Here is a 22427-nt window from a genome sequence, read left to right as displayed (position 1 = left end):
GGTATAGTAGCCACATGAAAGGCCAGAGTGATTAACATAGACATGGTTCTTAGACTAGTCATATACCATCTTTGTCTCTCTCACGAACAGGAATCCTAAGATCATTTCATATGATTTGGGTTGTTTGGAAAGTCCATAACAATGAAGGTCTGTTTGACCCAATGTTTAAGAACATTAATCTTTAGATCTGCTAGCATCCCAATAAGTTTGGCGTGATAATTCTATCAGCCATCTTGACAATGATTTCTGTGACTTTTAGACGTGGCGTGGCCAGCTTCTCCTAGCATTCCTTGGTGATTATGTTCACTTCCAGACCACCATTTAGGACTCCCATTACTATCATACCCTTTGTGTGATGACTGGTAAAATTGCATTAGACTCATCACCTTTAAAGTATTGTCCCAATTTATTAAGTGGGATTTTAACACAGATTTGGCATTTTCTTCTTCCACTGGGACTATTAATTTGGGTACAACTCAAGGTGTCACCATTGTATAGTGAGAACGTGCCTTATGCATGTTAGCAAATGGCGATAATCCTACATTGAGTTCTCCATTGAGGAGATCTCTCATCGCTTCAAACATTCAAGCTCTCCTCTCAATTGGGCATTTATTGTTGTACTTGTTTGTGAGGCCATAAGTTCTAACAATTTGGGGATGTTTACTGGCACATTCATGACCTCCTTTCCATAAATAGGTGTCAGTGAGCTTGGAAAATCCATCTCTGAGATAATCTTAGGGTTTTCATATAGTACTTGTCCCTTAAACTAATCATGGGATCAACCTATGAGAGGCAAAGGCCTTAATCTCTTTCATGATGACACTCAACACATCTAGAGGTTTGTGAATCTCAGTATAGTAGACATTAAGATACTAGGGATTTGAGACACTCACTTCCTTGGGCTTTGATTCAAGCTCCTTTTGTGTTTTTGCAGCTAAATCACTAAATTCTTGGACTTTCTCAATCTCCTTTTGAGGGTCAAGATAAGAGCCAAGTTTTATCATGTGTTATCTATTTTCAAGAATTACAGGTTCCTATGGGATCTCCTTCCCATGCTCTTGGTTTTGGAGGGTGTTCTCTACCAAGTTTAGAATCAGCCCTTGTGTCCAAGGAGTTAAAGTCCTCATCGAGGTCCCTAATGAAGACTGGCTCTTGAGGATTTCCCACATTTTTCTTTTTGATTTCCTTCATTTTTCCGTTCTTAAAACCAAGGTTATGTGATGATGGGTCCCGTCTATGGAATTGTCACCCCATAATCTTGTTGGGAAAATCCTTAACCCAATGATATATGCCACAATGATTATAAGTGGCTAGTGGCATGTTTGAGGACATAGCTTGGTTAAGTTGAAGAACCTTTATAGGGAATTCCGAAACACGATGGGGACCTTGACAATGGTAACATTGAAGAGGCATTATCCTTCCTATTGCATTAATGTCTTAGCCCCTTCCCATCGCGGCAAGTTGGTAAACTAGATTAACTCCCCCTCTCCCATCCACTACATAGTAGTCGATATGAAGCTCCATGGGGTCCTCAAAAAGGTGTGGGGTGGTTTTGACATCCACCTCATATTCTTGGTAATTAGTAGGCTCCTAAAAGCTTACTTGATTAAGAGGTGTCTCCCTTGGTGGAGATGGTTTTGCGGTCCCAAGAGACTAGTGGAGGTAATGGCACATTGGGTGCATGGTGCATGCCCTTTGATAGGAGTTGTGTGGGATGCCCTTTTGTGAGATCCCTCTCCCGATAGCTGACAGCGGAAGCAGCCCCCTCATGCGCGGGGCAGGGTTTCTCACTCCGGGCCTCGCCCTCGAATGTCCGGGCACGAGACTAGTGGCTGGTGGTCACTCCAAAAACTGAAACCGAAAAAATTTCCCATGCCCGGAAAGCGAGGACGATTCCATCTTTTTGAAATTTTCTTAACGAGTTTTCTAATGAGATCAATTCTAAACTATCCTTCACCTGAATAAACCAGATAGAAGGAAACTATCACTGATATAATTTGATCATCTGAGTAATTTTCAATGCTTTTTTCCTGATCAAGATCAGGCACAGCCGTTGATCCACTCAATTAAGAAATTTATCAGGGAATTTAACTAGCTAATCGAATCCTAGCGTAATCCTAAGATTTTTCAGTTTGATTATTAAAAACTCCACTGATTCCAGCCTAACCCCATCCGGCCCATGGGTTAGCCACCACCTTACCACTGGAATCGGTGGAACCAAACAAGTACTCACCACCCATAATTGAAATGCCTTTCTTAACTTTAGCTTTAGAAAACAGATACGCACACACTCCTCTTTAAAACTTTAATATAAAAATAATCCATTGACAAAACAATTTACTGGTTACACATGTCATACCTCAAAATTTCCATTGAGTCTTTGTTTCTCACAAACAGAATCACTCTAGACTCTCCATTGAGACCAGCCAGTCAATAATGAGATCCAGTAACAGATTACAATAAGTTTCTCGTCATCATACATATATATATCTTCCACGACATACGCATGGGTGTCCTTGGCACCACGAGCCCATGCATCACCTGGTCAGAACCCTCTAGAATCCTCCTTAGGTGTCCTGGCACTTCACTCAGGGATCGCTTCGTCAGCCCTCGTCCATCGTACCGAAAGTGCACCATTTTAACCATACCGAGGCTGGTCAAGACCTCGGTAGATTTTGCCACGTGAGCTGTCCCTCGAACACTCCCCGCCAATTGTTGCAACCGAACTTCCCTTAGATAAACATAAATGCCAAATGCTCCCTCCAACATTCTGGCCTAAGATAGTCCTTTAAGAAAATAGGGTTTCTATGCAAGTTTTCAGTTTTGGTTTTGTTTTGAATACCATGAATAAATCTTAAATCCGTATCCCAATATTTCTAGATCCAGGTCTGAATTCTCGACAGAATTCCTCAAATTCTGATAACTTGATCCTCAGATCAAAATCAAAAGTCTTAACTTAGTTTTAGATTCGGTGGGTGTTTTGAGTGCATTTTTCCTGAACTGATCACATCGTCATTGACGAAGGGATTAGGTCTTGGTCAATACTCTAAATCAGAGTTTGGGTGGTCTCTGGAAAGGTTCTTCCTAAACTATCTTTCTTGAAAGGTACTATTTCAATTTCTCTTATTCTAAGTTTCGTTCGACGAATATTTGCTTACAGATTTCTAAAACATGGATTTCTTAAAAGAAATAAAATAATCATTTATCTCGATCTCCGACTTTGATAGTTTAATTGAATTTTCTCATTACCATCTTAGTGAATATGAAATGGTAGAATTTTCTCTCACATATTATCTACCTATTCATTTTTCTAATTTTTGCAAAAATTAAATAGAGGATTAAGGAGAATCCTTATTTAATTATAAAGATTCTATATGCATCTAATTATGCATAAAATTCGATTCTGATGAAAGTCACACTTTTATCATCATAAAAATCATTTATGATGAAAATCACTCTTTTAATAATAAAAATATCTTTTATGTATCCATTTATGTATAAAAACCATTTATGATGAAAATCACACTTTCAATATATTAAAAAATATCTTTTATGCAACCATTTATGCATAAAAATCATTTATGATGAAAATCACACTTTTAATATAAAAAAATATCTTTTATGCAACCATTTATGCATAAAAATCATTTATGATGAAAATCACACTTTTAATATAAAAACTATCTTTTATGCATGAATTTCAATTCTGATAAAAGTAACACTTTTATAATAAAATAAATTTCTTTTATGCATACTTCTATGCATGAAAATCAATTATGATAAAAGTAACACTTTTATAATAAAATAAATTTCTTTTATGCATACTTCTATGCATGAATATCAATTATGATCAAAGTAACACTTTTATAATAGAAAAATAATATATTATGCATACTTTTATGCATAAAAATCAAATATGATAAAAGTAACACTTTTATAATAAAAAAATAATCTTTTATGCATACTTCTATGCATGAAAATCAAATATGATAAAAGTAACACTTTTATAATAAAAATAATAATCTTTTATGCATGAAAATTAAAAATAATAAAAGCAAAACTTTTATAATAAAAACATAATCTTTTATGCATAAAAATCCATTTTGATGAAAGTAACACTTTCATAATAAAAGAAAATTATTCCTTTATGCATAAAATCTATTTTGATGAAAGTAATAATAAAAAGAAAATTTTTTCTTTATGCTTAAAAATCTATTTTGATGAAAGTAACACTTTCATAATAAAAGAAAATTATTCCTTTATGCATAAAAATCTATTTTCATGAAACTAACACTTTCATAATAAAAGAAAATTATTCCTTTATGCATAAAAATCTATTTTGATGAAAGTAACACTTTCATAATAAAAGAAAATTATTCCTTTATGCATAAAAATCTATTTTGATGAAAGTAACACTTTCATAATAAAAGAAAATTATTCCTTTATGCATATAAATCTATTTTGATGAAAGTAACACTTTCATAATAAAAGAAAATTATTCTTTTATGCATAAAAATCTATTTTGATGAAAGTAACACTTTCATAATAAAAGAAAATTATTCCTTTATGCATAAAAATCTATTTTGATGAAAGTAACACTTTCATAATAAAAGAAATTTATTCCTTTATGCATAAAGTAATAATAATCAATATGCATTTTCTATGCATGAAAATGACACTCTTAGAGTATAGAATTGATAGGAATTACTCTTTTAGCATAATAAAAGATAATTATTATTTCTAAAAATTTTACCATAACCTCCTTTGTATGGCTGACCATTTTTTAAATTTTCCTACTTGATTTTGTCATAAAAATTAACTCTAATTGATTTAAAGTAATCTATACTAATCAAAATTCACTTATACAAGAGAAAACATTATAAAAAGTTTAATTCCATCAATTATCACTTAGCTAGGATAAAGAAGGGTTGATTTACTAGAGAAGAGAGGGGAATGCCTTTTACAATGAGGCATAACATCATTTGCAAGATAGGGAAGACAAAAATCATAAAAAAATCATAAAAAACCATGAATTGAATGAAAAAGAGAAGAATCTCCAACTTACTAATGAATCTGAGAGCTTTCCTTTGGCTTGATGGTTTGAGGGTTCAACTCTTGTTTGAGACAAGAGTGGCCACCAATCTTTTGGAAGAGGGAGGGTCAAAAACTAATAAATTATGAATTAAATTCACTGTTTTTGGCACTTGGGAGAGGCAGGGTAACAGTGCATAACACTATTGAGTTTCAACAAAGGGGAGGGCTTCTATTTATAGGAAAAAGTGAGCTTCTAACCAAGCCAACTGATTCTAGAATTTTCCAAATCAGTTTGGTCAATTTTTGACCATTTTTGGGTCAGTTTTGGTCACTTTTTGGATCTAACTGAAACAGGAGAGAGGAGAGATAAAAATATCCCATTATTTGGGAGTTTAAAACTCATTCAAGCATGTGAAATAGGCGCCTCCTTCATGAGGGAAATTCCCCCATGCAGAGGTGTCAAAAATGTATCATTTCACCTAAATATCTCTCTTTTTTAACTATTAACCTTGTCCTTAGTCAACTCTTCATCTTATGTGAGTATTTACTCATTTTTGGGGGATTTTTCTTTTATTCTTCTATTTATATCCTCCCTACATTTGGATGAATCTTATTGGTCCATAGGAACCTTACATTAAAATTTAAAAAAAAATCTTCACCCCCAGGATATTGCCTCTTGAACAGATTATACTTAATTTCTAATGCATCTTCTGAAAATCTTTTTGAACTTCTATTTCAGAAGAACTTATTTTAATAAGATGAGAATTTTTTCTATCCAAAAATATTTAATATCTGAATATTATCTCTCTAGAATATTTTCTCTCTCTAGGCCAAAACTGGTAGAAACAAAATCTTTTATATTTCTGAAGAGGGATTTGATTACAAGGGAGGATGCTGGACATCTTGAGAGCCTCGGGAGGAATCTTACATTCTCTCCCACTTGAAAAACGCGAGATGCCCTCATGTCGCAAACTGGGGGTAATCCCGCAACAACAGATCGGCTTCATTCTCCTAGGCGGCATCTTCAAAATGATAGAACTTCCATTTTACCAATAATTCTCTGAGAATTCTGTTCCTAAGAATCTTTTCTCGAACATCAAGAATTTCTTCAGGTTGGAGTTCCATCTGCCCTTGGGTTGAAGAGGTTAAGATTTCATCATCAAGCACATGATTTGGGCTTGGCACATATTTCTTTAGAAGGCTTACATGAAATACATTATGAACTTTGAGATGAGGAGGCAGAAGAAGCTCATAGGCTAAGTCACCTACTTTCTTTTTAATGAGATATGGCCCACAATATTTGGGGAATAACTTCTTGTACTTCCCAAGAGATAAAGAACTTCTTGTACTTCCCAAGAGATAAAGAACTTCTTTTGGGCCGTACTCGAATGAAGAACATATCTGCTTCTTTGAATTCTCTGTCTATCCTCTTCTTATCTGTATACTACTTCTGTCGATCCTGGGCAGCTTTAATATCTTTAACGAATTGCCTGCATCTGCTGCTCCATGTCGTCATTTGTCTGGACATCTCGACCCTAATCAATAGGTCGGACCAAGTTAATGGAGTTAAGCAATCTTGTCCATACAAAGCTTTGAAAGGGCTCATCCCAATACTTCTGTGATAAGAAGCATTGTAGGCGAACTCAACTAGGTGCAGATAGTTTAGCCACTTCTTAGGTTCTCTGTCACTCACAGCATGACCGAAGTATATCTTCGATTACTTGATTTACCCTTTCAGTTTGTCCATCGGTCTTAGGGTGATAAGCTGTGCTGAGATCCAAGAAAGTTCCCACGGCTTCAAAAAATGTAGTCCAGAACCTTGAAGTAAACTTGGGATCTCGATCACTTACTATTCTCCTGGGTAGGCCATGCAATCTAAAGATTTCTTTGAGGAGCACCCTGACCACATCCACTGCAGTGTAGGTTTCTTTTACTGGGATCAGATGGGCAACTTTGGTTAGTCTGTCAACTACCACGAAGATGGAGTTGTAACCTGATTGCACTGAAGGTAATCGAGTAATAAAATCCATACTGATACATTCCCACTTCATCTGGGGGATGTCCAATGGATGTAACTTCCCAGGCATTTTTACTCTTTCAGCTTTGACTTTCTGGCATGTCAGACATTAACGTACATGATTTAGTACATCCTTTTTCAGACCAAGCCAAAAGAAGCTTTTCTTTACAGACATGTAGGTTTTGATGAAACCTGGATGTCCTGCTATAAGGCTATCATGGGCTTTATTCAGGATTTGATCCTTGGTTCCCACATCATTGGGGATGCATAGCCTGCGATTATAATACATAATGCCATCATCCAGGCTGTACCCCTGAACTCTGTTCAACTCCTGAGGAGTTTTGCTTTCCTGCATATGTAGGGTAGCAATAGGGCCAAAGAATCTGTCCTGCATGATCTTCTCTCTTGCTTCAATAATCAAGGGATTTGATATTACAGTAATTGCAAGCAAGGAGGCTTTTCTATTGAGGGCATCAGCTACCACATTCTCTTTGCCGGGGGCAGTACTTGATTTCAAAATCAAATTCCTGCAGGGTCTGCATCCACCTTCTTTGGCGCATATTGAGATCCTTCTGAGTGAAGATCCACTTTAAGCTTTGATGATCTGTCATCAAAGTGAATCTTTGTCCCAGTAGGTAATGTCTCCACAACTTGAGGGCATATACTACTGAAAGTAGTTCCAGGTCGTGGACAGCATAATTCCTCTCATGCGTTCTGAGTTTTCGGGATTCATAGGCCACTGCATGACCTTCCTGCATGAGTGCACCTCCCAGGGCAAAACCACTTACATCAGTTACTACCTCAAAGGGTAGAGAGAAATCTGGCAGCTTCAAAACGGGATTGGTTATATTTACCAAGGTGGTCTTTAGCTTATCAAAAGCACTCTCGCACTTGGCAGACCACTGAAAAGGGGTATTCTTCTTGAGAAGATTAGTCAGGGGAGAAGCTCTGAGAGCATACTTTGGTATAAAAATCCTATACCAACAACCAGTCAATCCCAAGAATCTCTGATTTCTTTCACTATCTTTGGTTCAAGCTAATCTATGACTGCTTGGACTTTTGCGGAATCTGGAGAAATTCCATCTTTGGATACGAGAAAGCCCAAGTATTCAACGTGGTCGGTAGAGAAAGTGCATTTGCTCTTTTTGGCAAAGAGTTGATCCTTCCTTAGAATCTCAAGAACTTTTCTGACATGAGTCTCATGGTCAGCTGCATTCCTTGAGTAAATCAGAATGTCATCAAAGAAAACTAGAACAAAATCATCCAAGTATTCTCTGAGGATGTCCTGCATTAGGCGATTGAATGTAGCTAGGGCATTTGTCAATCCAAATGGCATGACAGTAAATTCATAATGCCCATACCGAGTATTGATGGCTGTCTTCGAGATATCTTGCTCATTAATCCTGATCTGATAATACCCTGATTTGAGATCTATCTTTGTGAAGATCTGGGCTCCACTTAGCCTGTCCAGAAGCTCATCAATTCTAGGGATAGGATATTTATTCTTAACTGTCAGCTGATTCAGACCTCTGTAGTCCACACAGAGTCTAAGCGTTCCATCTTTCTTTTTCTGAAAGAGAACTGGCGCACCCCAAGGTGAAACACTGGGTCTTACAAACCCTTGTTCTAACAGAGCTGTCTAAGCTGTTCCTTGAGTTCAATGGCTTCAGGAACTAGCATTTTGTACGTGCACAGGGCTACTGGCTGAGTGGGGGTCAATTCAATCACATGATCTACTTCCCGGATTGGAGGCATTTCAGTTAGTTCTGCTGGGAATAGATCATCAAATTCACTTAACCATTCAGGTTCTTTAGCCTTAAGCTTTGAGTCTACTGGGTTCATTTTGACAACATAAATTTGCTGCTTCTTTCTAAGTCCTTTTAGCAACCTAGAAGCTTTTACTAACTGAAGGTCTGGGGATCCGGAGACTCCAGTTCCTTGAACTTTGTTCCCGTGAAGATCATGGAAGAAAATGGTTCCATTGTGATAGTGTATGTCAGCTTGATTTCTGTGGAGCCAATCCATTCCAAGGATCCCATCAAAAACTCCCAGAGGTAAGACTTTAAACTGACAGTCGGTTATGTTACCATTTAGATTGAACTGGATAAGATCTATCTCACGGTGAGTGAAAAGAGTCTTCCCACTGGCCAATTCAACTTGCATAGGTTTCCCTGACTTCTGTTCTAAAACTAGCTTATGCAAGCATCCAGGGGAAATGAATGAATGAGAACTGCCTGAATCAATTAAAAGCTTAAAAGGCTTACCCTGATACTCTGCTCGGGGGGGTCACTCACAAAAAAATGTGAATATCACGTGCGTTCAACAGAAGCATAATTTTAATTTATGAAACTTACAGAAATATATTTACATAAGGGTATGATTTAAAATTTTTTCAATAAAATTTATAGATTCATAACGAAAAGGGGATATTATATAGATTAAAAAATTTACAAATAAGGGATTTAAAATATAGGCCTTGAACGCACGCGATAGGGATATTTTACATATAGTGACCCTCCTGAGATACTCTGCTGGAGTATGGATGACGGAGAACTACTGGTTAGGCCCTTGATTTTCAATTGCAGCATAGATCTGTCCTTTTTTCTCTTCTACTACATCTGAAATTGTGACCGCTCTGGCTGTTGCAGTCTAAGGCGAAACTCTTTCTCTTTGGTTGCCCCAGTTCTGGGAAGGAGTTGTGAGGTTACTCTGGATAGAGGCAGATGGCTGAGTTGGAGTTCTTCTGGGGTTACCCTGGCTTGGGCGAGACGGACCTTGATTAGACTGGTATGAAGGGGTTGGTCTCTGAACTCGCGGTCCTTGACTTCCCTGTCCCCTTAACATGGCAGGAGTCGGGCAGTCTTTTAACTAGTGACCAAAACCCTGGCATCCAAAACATCGATTTTCAGTTCTGAGCTCAATAAAATAATCATTTATCTCGATCTCCGACTTCGATAGTTTAATTGAATTTTCTCATTACCATCTTAGTGAATATGAAATGGTAGAATTTTCTCTCACATATTATCTACCTATTCATTTTTCTAATTTTTACAAAAATTAAATAGAGGATTAAGGAGAATCCTTATTTAATTATAAAGATTCTATATGCATCTAATTATGCATAAAATTCGATTCTGATGAAAGTCACACTTTTATATAAAAAAAATATCTTTTATGTATCCATTTATGTATAAAAACCATTTATGATGAAAATCACACTTTTAATATAAAACAAATATCTTTTATGCAACCATTTATGCATAAAAATCTTTTATGATAAAAATCACACTTTTAATATAAAAAATATATCTTTTATGCAACCATTTATGCATAAAAATCATTTATGATGAAAATCACACTTTTAATATAAAAAATATCTTTTATGCATACTTTTATGCATGAATTTCAATTCTGATAAAAGTAACACTTTTATAATAAAATAAATTTCTTTTATGCATACTTCTATGCATGAAAATCAATTATGATAAAAGTAACACTTTTATAAAAAAATAATCTTTTATGCATACTTTTATGCATGAATTTCAATTATGATAAAAGTAACACTTTTATAATAAAATAAATTTCTTTTATCCATACTTCTATGCATGAATATCAATTATGATCAAAGTAACACTTTTATAATAGAAAAATAATCTATTATGCATACTTTTATGCATAAAAATCAAATATGATAAAAGTAACACTTTTATAATAAAAAAATAATCTTTTATGCATACTTCTATGCATGAAAATCAAATATGATAAAAGTAACACTTTTATAATAAAAAAATAATCTTTTATGCATACTTTTATGCATGAAAATTAAAAATGATAAAAGTAACACTTTTATAATAAAAAAATAATCTTTTATGCTACATAAAAATCCATTTTGATGAAAGTAACACTTTCATAATAAAAGAAAATTATTCCTTTATGCATAAAATCTATTTTGATGAAAGTAATACTTTCATAATAAAAAGAAAATTTTTTCTTTATGCATAAAAATCTATTTTGATGAAAGTAACACTTTCATAATAAAAGAAAATTATTCCTTTATGCATAAAAATCTATTTTGATGAAACTAACACTTTCATAATAAAAGAAAATTATTCCTTTATGCATAGAAATCTATTTTGATGAAAGTAACACTTTCATAATAAAAGAAAATTATTCCTTTATGCATAAAATAATAATAATTAATATACATTTTTTATGCATGAAAATGACACTCTTAGAGTATAGAATTGATAGGAATTACTCTTTTAGCATAATAAAAGATAATTCTTATTTTTAAAAATTTCACCATAACCTCCTTTGTATGGCTGACCATTTTTCAAATTTTCCTACTTGATTTTGTCATAAAAATTAACTCTAATTGATTTAAAGTAATCTATACTAATCAAAATTCACTTATACAAGAGAAAACATTATAAAAAGTTTAATTCCATCAATTATCACTTAGCTAGGATAAAGAAGGGTTGATTTACTAGAGAAGAGAGGGGAATGCCTTTTACAATGAGGCATAACATCATTTGCAAGATAGGGAAGACAAAAATCATTAAAAAATCATTAAAAACCATGAATTGAATGAAAAAGAGAAGAATCTCCAACTTACTAATGAATCTGAGAGCTTTCCTTTGGCTTGATGGTTTGAGGGTTCAAATCTTGTTTGAGACAAGAGTGGCCACCAATCTTTTGGAAGAGGAAGGGTCAAAAACTAATGAATTATGAATTAAATTCACTGTTTTTGGCACTTGGGAGAGGCAGGGTAATAGTGCATAACACTATTGAGTTTCAACAAAGGGGAGGGCTTCTATTTATAGGAAAAAGTGAGCTTCTAACCAAGCCAACTGATTCTAGAATTTTTCAGATCAGTTTGGTCAATTTTTGACCATTTTTGGATCAGTTTTGGTCACTTTTTGGATCTAACTGAAACAGGAGAGAGAAGAGATAAAAATATCCCATTATTTGGGAGTTTAAAACTCATTCAAGCATGTGAAATAGGCGCCTCCTTCATGAGGGAAATTCCCCCATGCAGAGGTGTCAAAAATGCATCATTTCACCTTTATATCTCTCTTTTTTAACTATTAACCTTGTCCTTAGTCAACTCTTCATCTTATGTGAGTATTTACTCATTTTTGGGAGATTTTTCTTTTATTCTTCTATTTATCTCCTCCCTACATTTGGATGAATCTTATTGGTCCATAGGAACCTTAATTTAAAATTTTGAAAAAATCTTCACCCCCAGGATAATGCCTCTTGAACAGATTATACTTAATTTCTAATGCACCTTCTGAAAATCTTTGAACTGCTGTTTCAGGGGAACGTATTTTAATAAGATGAGAATTTTTTCTATCCAAAAATATTTAATATCTGAATATTATCTCTCTAGAATATTTTCTCTCTCTAGGCCAAAACTGGTAGAAACAAAATCTTTTATATTTCTGAAGAGGGATTTGATTACAAGGGAGGATGCTGGACATCTTGAGAGCCTGGGGAGGAATCTTACACCTTTGATAAGAGTTGTGTGGAATGCTTAACTATTACTTGATTTGGTATTCGACTAAGGGCTAGCAATTTTTGTGGTTCCTACAATGCTAGTTGTGGTTCCTACAATGCTAGTTGTGGTCTCGTTGTGTTGGCAATAGCCTATAGGTGTGTTCAGAAATCTTAGGCTTCGTGACCATAGCACCACCCACAAAAGCTACAGTTACCATGGTAAAAAATGAGCTCTTAAAATTGGACATTTGTGGTATGTCCTTGATGACAAATGGAACACCAATGTATCTCTCTCCTTGAGTACATGTGCGCATTGCATGAAGCTTCGGTAGCCTTTATTTCCTCTTTGAGAGATTTGACAAGTCAATCCAGGTCATTTCCACTAAAGTATTACCTTTAGCTCAAGTTATGTAGTGGCGGTGCTACGATTGATGGTGGTTGCTAACATAACAGACTTAGAATCTGAAGCTCTTACTCCCTTATCATCAAGTTATCCTCAAGTTGGATGGCATTAGCCATGACATCCTCCGAGGTCATGCTACCTCTAATACGACCAAACTATTACGGATATCTTCATGTTCAAGCCCATGGATAAATCGATCAAGTAGTTGATTGTTGGAGAAGCACTCATGTAGAGCACGATGAGAGTTCAAATACTTGATACGACTAATATAATCTCTCACTTAGTCATCTTCTTTTCTCTCATCTTTGTGCAAATGTGAAGCCACACTCCACAAAGCTACCTTACGCACAAACTGCTTTAGGAATAATCTTTGAAGCCCAATAAAGTATAAATGTTCTTCAACTCTCCCAATCTGATACCAAATCACCAACCTTGCCATCTAGTGTAAGGCTAAAGGAATTGGCCTTTTCAAGCTCATTCCTCACATCTAAGGTCTCGTAAACGTGATCAAAGACCTCAAGATATCTTCTAAGATTGCCCTTTCCATTGAACTAGTGTGTGAGCTTCACGATTTGTGCATCCTTTCCAGAGCTACTCCATCCATTATCTCTCATAACTAGTCTTATACTTTCAGCCATAGGTCTCCCCAATGCTTGTGAAAAGGCTACTGGATTAGTTTTTGGGAGGGTTGCTCTATTGTTTTGGAAGTATGGGTATAGTAGGGGTAACATGTGGTACGAAGGGTGCTCATTAGGCTTATTTTGGACTCTAATATGGACATTCTAATGTTTTAGAATATTCTAAAATAAGATTCTCTCTTAACCAATGAGTATGGGGGATCCATTAACAGAGTTTTTTAATTTACTTTTTGGATGGAAAAGCATACCTTGAACATATCAACTCTAAATTTGTCGAAGATTATATACTTAGAACCTACTCATCACAAGAGATTTCCAATGATATGTCACATGAGGGATTTTTGATATAAGGTGGGGAAGGTTCACCCACAGCCCCTATTTTTATAGGCCTTGATGACATGGCATTCCTTAGGAGGCCCATTTTTTAAGTCCAAAATAATAGAGTGTAGTGCCCATTACCACAAAGTCTAAAATTGTGCTAATAGCATCCTAGTTTTGTGCCTCTCTACAACGGTCTTGGAATGTGAAGTCTATGTTTATAGATTCTTGGAGTTGTGTGTAGCTTGGAGGAACAATAGTAGCAAACAAGGCTTGGTCGATCGTGTAGCCGGGTGATAGTACAAAAGTAGGATCCACTAGGCTCATAGGATTATTACCCTTTCGCACATTGTGGGCACTCTTACTTTGGATGTCTTGACTTGCGCCATAGGTCTTTGGATTCTTTCATGTTCAATGAACCTATGTATACAATCGCACATGCCCTACAATCGTTCTCCTATGTTACCCCAGATATCGACTAGATAATCCCTTCCCAACTAACACCATAAGCTTGGGCTATAGCAAAATACACAAGAGTCTCTATTGATTAATCATACTCCTATAATCATCTGTGATGAGAAGACGTTGATCCAAGATTTATAAAAGCATAGCTCTTTCCCCGAGGTAGATGCAATGTTATTGCTTGGTTTGAGAATGTCGGGCACTACTTGTGTAGTCTTGACTTGGGACTTGTTTTGGGAATACTGAGCTATTTGGGCTGTTAATCATTGCCAATTGTAAATTATCTTATTCCTTTTCTCTAGTATCCTAGATTAGTGCCTCTACTACCTACACTTTTTCTAATGTTCTATTGTTAGACATAACACTTGTGCGAGGGGTGTTTTGATGGTCAAAGTTACAGCAAGTACAATAGGAGTTGTATGGATAGGGATATCAACGTGAACGCTCCCTACTTGTAACGATTGTTGAGATATCGAGCTCAACTAGTGCTGTAGATATTGATGACCTACCTAGGTGATAGTTTCCACACTTATTCCATTGGCATGGTTGGTGAGAGTATGGTTGATATGTCACCAGTGGGATGACAAGCTGTGTGACAACCATTTTAGAGTACTAGAGTTATGGCACAGTTTTATAACACTAGCTCATATAGTTGGATTCACACTATAGAACAACCATTGTATGTTATTATAGGAGAGTACTTTCCCTTTATGTATGTACTCTTATCTTTTAGTTATATGGTTGTAGATAAGAGAAGAAGATAGAAGCAAATTCAACTATCCATCTCTCTCTTATATCTTACATTCTCTTGTGTATGTGTGTTTACTTGCAAGGAACTCAAGCTCTTCTTCTCCCTACATTCTCTTTATGGTATCAGAGCTTTGGTTTATGTGAGAGATAATCAAGCAAGCAAGAGGTGAGAATAAGCAAGTAGGCCCAACGGTACACGGGTAAGAGCATCATCATCTGTTTTCCTTCTTGTTTAGGTACAACACCCCTCAGTAGCTTTGGGAGCTATACATCTCTGATTGAGAAGATGTCTTCGCAGGCTTGGAGGTGCTTGTGTGGTGCGCAATACTTTGTACTGAGAAGCTGTTTGTGATGAAACACATGCTTAGTTCCACAACATGAGATGTTTCAGGATCTAAAGATATATGGTATATGTATTCTAGTGCATCTAACCACATGACCAGTCATGGTGAGTGGTTTAGTTATAGATAAACCAAGTTATGTAGAAACAAGTAATGATCCTACACATCCCATTGCACATGTTTCTAAAGTGCCATTGTCTATGCATGATGACAAAATAAAGTACTTAGAAGATGTAATTCATGTTCCAAATATTACAAAGAACTTGGTTTCTGTTGGACATATGGTTGAGTGAGGTTTAATCCTCAAGGATGTTTTGTGGAGGACTTTAAAAATTAGTGTCGCTTGGCTGCAAATGGTTTAAAAAAATGGTAGAATGTTTACTTTGGATGTGAACATGCCTGAGGTAAAAGTAGCCATGTTTGCGCCACATGGAACATGTGTCATTACATATATTGACATATGTATAAGCGCATTGGTTATATGAATATATAACAGCTGAAGTCTATGCAGGCCCAAAATATTATTACAAGTTTACCAAAGTTTAATTTTGATAGTATGCATAAATTATGTGAAGCATGCCAACTTGGTAAGTAGGACAAACATGCTTTCCCACTTGAAAAGCATGTCAGGCAAGGCCATCAGATGTTATACATTCAGATGTATAGGGGCTGACCAAGACTACAATTTGTAGGTTGTAGGTATTATGTTTCATTCATTGATGACCACAGTAGGAAAGTGTGGGTTTACTTCATGAAGGAGAAAAGTCAGGTGTTTTCTCACTTTCAAAGATTCAAAGTCTTGGCCGAGAGAACGAAAAATGTATGCAAATAAAATGCATGAGATTAGACCGTGGGGGAGAGTATTTCTCCAATGAGTTCATTGATTTCTTGAGAAAGTAGGGAATCAAGAGACAGTTTACATTCAGGAATACTCCATGGGCAATAGAAAGGTGTTGCAGAAAGAAAAAATAGGCACATTTTAGAAGTGGCACATGCCTTGATGGGGCTGAAAAGAATATGCCACATTATTTCTAGGCAGAAGTAGTAGAAAGTGATGTGTATATTATGAATAGGAAACCCCACTACAGTTGTTCATGGTATGACACTTGAATAGAAGTTTATAGGCATAAAATCGTATGTGTCTCACTTGAAAGTGTTTGGGTGTATTACATATGTGCATATTCCTGATGAAGTAAGAACAAAGTTGGATCCAAAGGTAGAGAAATACATCTTTATTTGTTATGCTTTGGAGCAGAAAGGTTATAGATGTTATAATCCTACCACTCATGAGATGCAAATAAGAAGAGACATTTTCTTTGATGAGATGAGAACCTAGTATGCACCAACTAGTGAAGGTAACAGAAGATGCAAGTGTAACAAGTGATGATGTTGCACCACATGTAGAGCAGCATATCTTGTTACCATAAGATTCCAAATATCCAGTGCAGGTTTTTCACTTTATGTGAAAAAGACAAATAGAGGGATCATGCTATTATTCATCTATGTGGATGACTTAATTATCACTGGTGATAGCGATGCTCACATACATGATGTCAGGAGGCTTTTGAAGAAAAAGTTTAAGATGAAGGATCTAGGTGACCTGCGCTATTTCTTGGGCATAGAGGTGGTGAGATCACCTCATGGCATTTTGTTATTGCAAAGGTAGCATGGCTTGGACATGTTTTCCAAGTATGGTATGACAAGCTATGAGCTTATTTTAGTGCCAGTGGAGCAGAACACAAAGCTTTCCATAGATACAAGTGAGATTTTAGAGAACCCCACTACGTACATGTGCATAATCGATAGCTTGATCTACATGACCATTACTAGGCCAAACTTGAGCTATGTTGTTGGACTTGTGAGTCAGTTTATATAGGCCCCTACAAAGCCACACTTGGATGTGGTTAGACAGGTTCCGCAGTTGATTATGGAATTTTCTATGAGGCTAATACAAAGATATAGCTACATGGGTACATAGATGCTGATTGGATTGGTAGTGTCGCAAATAGGAGATCTACCAATGGTTTTATGTTTTCATTTTGGAGTGCTACTGCTGTGAGTTGGAGTAGTAAGAAGCAGCCAATAGTTACCTTGTCGAGTACAAGGGTGCTACTATGATGGTGGCAACTTGTGAGGTAGCTTGGTTCTAGAAGCTAATTGGTGATATGGGTGAGCCCATGGATAGGGTAGTTGTCATTTATTGTGACAATATGAGTAGTATACAATTGGCTAGTAACCCAATACACCATGCTAGAATGAAGCACATTGAGGTGCATTATCATGTGAGGAAGAAGGTTCTAGAAGAGTTGATGCAGATCTGGTATATGTCAGCACAAAGGATGAGGTGGCTGGCATCTTCACCAAGGGATTGGACATAGGGAAGCTCCATAGGTTTTGGAGCTTACTTGGAGTGCAATGTATGGAGTTGATCTCGAGGGGGAGTGTTAAGATATCAAGCTCAATTAGTGCTACGAGATATTAATGACCCACTTGGGTAATAGCTTCTGCACTTATACCACTACCATGGTTGGTCAGGTTATGGTTGATATGCCGCCCCAGTGGTGGATGATAGGTTATGTGACAGCCACTTTGGAGTACTAGAGTTATGGCATAGTTATAGCGCTAGCTCATATAGTTGGATTCACACTATAGATCGACCATTATATGTTATTGAAAAAGAGTACTTTCTCTTTATGTATGTACTCTTATCTTTTAGTTATTCACACTATAGATCGACCATTATATGTTATTGAAAAAGAGTACTTTCCCTTTATGTATGTACTCTTATCTTTTAGTTATCTGGTTGAGGAGAAGAGAAGAAGATAGAAGAAAGTTCGGCCATCCATCTCTCCCTTGTGTCTTGCATTCTCTTTTACGTGTGTGTGTGTGTGTGTGTGCGCGCGCGCGCACGCACGTGTGTGCTTACAATAAGGAACTTAAGGTCTCCTTCTCCCCCACATTCTATTTAACAATGAGACTATGCCAAGTGTCTCTGGGAGTTTACCTCAACTCCTTCATGTATGGTCAATATATAGTAAGATTTGGTTGAGAGGTAGCGGCGATGGTCGAGGCCGCACCTCTAAGGTAGCTAGCTACATGGTCTAAAAGACTGGTAGCTAGCCAAAATGGTGAGACCTAGTTAGGGTTCTCACTTCTTGGGACTGGGGATCCTTCCATTGACTCAAATTCAAATGAAGTATCACCAGCCCCCCCTATTATAAGTCCTTGTACAATGGTAAACTAGGCTCCTACCGAAGGTCTTGAGCCTAGTGTAGACTAGTACGCACCTAGCTTGATAGATGCCTATCATCTAAATAGACCTCTAATACACGTCCAAACCGTAAGTGCGTGACTTAAGGCTAGTAATAGGAAAAGGAATTGAAATACCAATTTTTTATTTTTTTAGGTGTTACAGAAAATTATCCAAAGTTAATTTAAGACAGTTCTAAACACTTTGGGAAGGGTTGCACATGCACTCTTTTGGGCCAACCAGAGAGTTTCCTATGGTTTAAGTTGGATCCCTTAACTATGGAAAGTTACAAATTCTCTAGGTTTTATATCAAGTGCGCCAAAATGATCGCAATGGCCCAAAACCTATATAATAGGCAAACTTGTGCATGCACTTTTTCAAAACATTTCCTCTCTTTTTTGCCTCTAGACGTTACCTTTTTCCTTTTTTTATTTTTTCTCCTCTTTAACTGTTTGATTTTTTACTTTTTTTTTTGCTTTCGCTGTTTACAGTTTTTGGTTTGTGGTTTATGGTTTTCAGTTTCACCACAACTACACAAAAAGGGGTGGTCATGGTTTTTAGAGTTTTCCAAGATTCCCTTTTTGACTTGGGGCCTAAAGCTTGCATGCATTAAATGCGGCCAGCCAAAAGACTTACAACTTGTGGCCCAATTAGAGGGTGGATTAAGTTAGGTTAATTTGCATAATTTGCACTAATGCAAAGTTACAAAAAACCTGTAAAACAGAAATAATTCTGATTTGCAAATCGTACCCCAAATCGTTGTTTCTAACCCAATTTCTCCATATAAGGAGGCCAAATTAAGGTAAACTCTATGTACCAAAAGCAATTTCAAGGTTTGTTTTACCTAATTCCTTAAATTTAAAGCCCAATTTACTATTTCTGATGTGCAAATTTGAAAATTGTAGAATATGAAAAAAAAAGCTCGAATTGCACAATTTAAAGAACACACAATTTCAAGTCGACATGAAAAACTGAACACAAAATTCCTAAGATAACAAAAGAATGCAATAAAAAGAAGAATATGCAGCAAAATCAAAGTTGTTTTCAAATTTCCTATCTACTCTTATCTTGCAATATTCAAAAATTGATCAATTTAACAATTTAAAAGCTTTCAAAATGCATTGATGCTATGCGGTGGGGCTATTCCCCAGTAGCAATGCCACTTATGGAAGCCCTTTCACCATATAGAAAGAGCATAGGGAACACCCAATGTTATGGGGCTTTTCCCAACCACACTTGGGGGCACAAACAACTTAACCGAGAAATCAAATTACCATGGCACACTCGAAAGCTCCACTCTGTCACCACTACCCACTGCACTCCAAAGGAAGCTTGACCCTCCTCATAGCTTAATCTCTCATATTCACTCTCTTACATGGAAGAAAGCAAGCAAACATAAGAGCTCAAACTCTATTGAATTAGCATAAAAGAATGAGTTGTGAGAGTTACATTTTTCCTCTTATGTGTGACTATTACTAGGGTTTACACTCTTGGGTAACCAAGAGCATAAAAGAATGAGTTGTGAGAGTTACATTTTTCCTCTTATGTGTGACTACTACTAGGGTTTACACTATTGGGTAATCAAAGTTAAAACTTAGGTCCTAGTGCTCATTCGACCACTCTAGCTTGTGTAACACCTAAACCACAAATACTCCTCTCTACCTGAAATCCTGTGGTGTGCCTTTAATATACAAGTGGCAAGCACATACATAAAATATAAAATACATGGTTTTCAAGTGAATTCCACACATTCCATTGCCTGTAGTCCAAAAGTGATGAAAATGATACATTGGCTGACATCAGCTCCATAGAGGTCTCCGTGTGGACAAGGGTTAACAACATGGTGAATATCAAGTATGTTCAAATACTTTGATATGGTTATATGGGAGTGATGTGGAAATTAAAGTGGGCCTTTATGTCTACTGGATCATTTATGTATTCTAAAATCATGCGAAAAAAGTGTGAAGTGCATAATTGAGTGAAATCCTTCTAGAAATTCTAAGTGGACATGGGCAACTTTTGACATGTGTATTTCTATTAGCTCAATGTAGGATAAGATCTAGTCACACTAAGTCAAAGATCTTTTGATTAAATAATGCAAGGAGACACATGTCAAAGTAGCTGAGAAGGACAATTGATAGTGACATCCGGCCTTATGTCATAGAGGGATGAAGATTACAGGGTCACTTTTTCCATCTATAAAAGGAGTCCTCCTCCCCCTTACAAATCAGAGTGAAGCCTCCATAATCAAGTAATCTTGTGTCATTGTCACTCTATCCTTCCATCATAACCCCTTATTCAAGTACTCTTTTTACATGCTAGGGATTCATTTAGTATAAGATCCTAATGCTGCCTAACCCATTATGGAACCTCTCTTAATGATTCAAAGTAAGGGGACAAGAAGTTATTATCTTGGTGGGCCTATGACTTCGCAAGGTAGACCTTGCCTTATTGTAGCTGAGCTAGTGAGCATGTGGAAAGACTTTGGGAACCATGGGTAAATATTTACGGTTGTCCCACTAATCAATGTTAACAGTTACCCTCTAGTTTGAATCATCAAAGAGATGAAAGACAAGATGCATTACTAAAACTGTACTCGTGCAGAGAGAGGAGTGCAATTTTGGTGATTCAATCCTCCACTTTCAACTGGTAATTACTCTTTACTCGTGTATAGTTCATATTGCCAAGAATTTTTTTCAATACTCTTTCCATCCATGTCATTGTTTTTCAATCCCATGTTTCGTGAACCAAAACTTCACCCAAAATGCTAACTTTTAAGCATATTGGGATAGTTTTATACCTCTATAAAATGCTCACTACTTTTAACTTGTTTATTTTTATATAGACACAAAGCTCTATTCGAGCTCTACTCCTCTATATAGCACAGTTTTAGTATAGCCATAAGGATTAAAAACATCAATGCTCTATTATCTTTGTTTTTTTACACTTTTGACCTATATTTCTCTTAATGCTGATTAATTTTCAAGGACTGTATCCCTTCACTTTTTTATTATATTAGGAACTTAAAAGCCACAATAGCACTAGGTGCATTAGTAAGAGAAACACATAACTACTTTTTCTACATAGAAGTTTTTGATAACATATACTAGTGATAATTGTATTCCTTGGAATAACTATATTTTTTAACCCATCCACTAACTCTAACTACACAATAATTGTTTTAGGGTTTTGACATAATGTTATGAAACAATCAACATATACTAGTAATAATTATTTTTCTTAGATTTTTCCACTCATCCACTTATTGAGAGGAGATGTAATCATGTGTTGTGTGTATGTGGGAAAGCACCCTAGAGGTGCAAGATATTGTGGCAAGATAAGAATGCCACATGTAATATTGAATGGTGTGTGAGTGTTGACCAAAAGAGTGGAAACGGAGCTGCCACTTGGATGATGACATGTAAAGTGGGATAAAGCTAGAAAGCCTGTATCATTGTATGGTTCACTTGAGATGGTTCACTTGAGATATGCAATAGAATTGAGTGTTGAGTGTGCAATCTCTCTCTCTCTCTCTCTCTCTCTCTCTCTCTCTCTCTCTCTCTCTCTAGTTATGGAGTTCTTAGTGTGGTTTAATCCACCTTAATTATGTTACTTAATCTATATCTATCACCATGAGCAATCCCATTTTAGGATTGTTTACATGGTATTAGAGCTTGGGTGGGTTCTTTGTCATGTGGTGACTATTTATGTATAG

The sequence above is a fragment of the Cibotium barometz genome, chromosome 9 (genome assembly GCF_041138505.1).
Source record: "Cibotium barometz isolate CiBa-2024 chromosome 9, ASM4113850v1, whole genome shotgun sequence".
Lineage (NCBI taxonomy): Eukaryota > Viridiplantae > Streptophyta > Polypodiopsida > Cyatheales > Cibotiaceae > Cibotium > Cibotium barometz.
The sequence above is the reverse complement of the archived record's forward strand: the minus strand, read 5'-3'. Positions refer to the sequence as shown.